This window comes from Lolium rigidum, chromosome 2 (genome assembly GCF_022539505.1).
Source record: "Lolium rigidum isolate FL_2022 chromosome 2, APGP_CSIRO_Lrig_0.1, whole genome shotgun sequence".
Taxonomy (NCBI): Eukaryota; Viridiplantae; Streptophyta; class Magnoliopsida; order Poales; family Poaceae; genus Lolium; species Lolium rigidum.
The window spans coordinates 186,474,312-186,476,270 of record NC_061509.1 but is presented as its reverse complement, the minus strand read 5'-3'; positions in this window follow the sequence as shown (position 1 = coordinate 186,476,270).

Below are 1,959 nucleotides of genomic sequence, written 5' to 3'. Positions count from 1 at the left end.
GCTCGCACCTTGCCCTAATTAGCTTGGATTAACATGGATTATCATAGTATAGTGATACGTCTCCGACGTATCGATAATTTCTTATGTTCTATGCCATATTATTGATGATACCTACATGTTTTATGCACACTTTGTGTCATATTCGTGCATTTTCTGGAACTAACCTATTAACAAGATGTCGAAGAGCCGATTCTTGTTTTCTGCTGTTTTTGGTTTCGAAATCCTAGTAACGAAATATTCTCGGAATTGGACGAAATCAAGACCCGGGGTCCTATTTTGCCACGAACCTTCCGGAAGACCGAAGAGCATACGAAGTGGGGCCACGAGGTGGCGACACCACAAGGCGGCGCGGCCAAGGGGGCCCGCGCCGCCCTATGGTGTGGGCCCCTCGTCGGCCCTCCGACTCTGCCCTTCCGCCTACTTAAAGCCTTCGTCGCGAAACCCCTGAGGCGAAAAACCACGATTCGGAAAACCTTCCAGAGACGCCGCCGCCAATCCCATCTCGGGGGATTCTGGAGATCTCCTCCGGCACCCTGCCGGAGAGGGGATTCATCTCCCGGAGGACTCTACACCGCCATGGTCGCCTCCGGAGTGATGAGTGAGTAGTTCACCCCTGGACTATGGGTCCATAGCAGTAGCTAGATGGTTGTCTTCTCCTCATTGTGCTTCATTGTTGGATCTTGTGAGCTGCCTAACATGATCAAGATCATCTATCCGTAATACTCTATGTTGTGTTTGTCGGGATCCGATGGATAGAGAATACCATGTTATGTTAATTATCAAGTTATTACATATGTGTTGTTTATGATCTTGCATGCTCTCCGTTATTAGTAGAGGCTCTGGCCAAGTTGATGCTAGTAACTCCAAGAGGGAGTATTTATGCTCGATAGTGGGTTCATGCCCGCATTGACACACGGGACGAGTGAAGAAAGTTCTAAGGTTGTGTTGTGCTGTTGCCACTAGGGATAAAATATTGATGCTATGTCCGAGGATGTAGTTATTGATTACATTACGCACCATACTTAATGCAATTGTCTGTTGCTTTGCAACTTAATACTGGAGGGGGTTCGGACGATACTCTGAAGGTGGACTTTTTAGGCATAGATGCAGTTGGATGGCGGTCTATGTACTTTGTCGTAATGCCCAATTAAATCTCACTATACTTATCATGACATGTATGTGCATTGTTATGCCCTCTCTATTTGTCAATTGCCCGGCTGTAATTTGTTCACCCAACATGCTTTTATCTTATGGGAGAGACACCTCTAGTGAACTGTGGACCCCGGTCCATTCTTTTAATACTGAAATACAAATCTGCTGCAATACTTGTTTTACTGTTTTCTCTGCAAACAATCATCTTCCACACAATACGGTTAATCCTTTGTTACAGCAAGCCGGTGAGATTGACAACCTCATCTGTTTCGTTGGGGCAAAGTACTTTGGTTGTGTTGTGCAGGTTCCACGTTGGCGCCGGAATCCCTGGTGTTGCGCCGCACTACATCCCGCCGCCATCAACCTTCAACGTGCTTCTTGGCTCCTCCTGGTTTGATAAACCTTGGTTTCTTTCTGAGGGAAAACTTGCTGTTGTGCGCATCATACCTTCCTCTTGGGGTTCCCCAACGAACGTGTGAAATACACGCCATCAAGCTCTTTTTTTGGCGCCGTTGCCGGGGAGATCAAGACACGCTGCAAGGGGAGTCTCCACTTCTCAATCTCTTTACTTTGTTTTTGTCTTGCTTTATTTTATTTACTACTTTGTTTGCTGCACTTATATCAAAACACAAAAAAATTAGTTGCTAGTTTTACTTTATTTACTATCTTGTTTGCTATATCAAAAATACAAAAAAATTAGTTTACTTGCATTTATTTTATCTAGTTTGCTTTATTTACTACTGCTAAAATGAGTAATCCTGAAGTTGAAGTTCGTTCATTTAAGCAACAAGAAGGAGAATGTTTAAA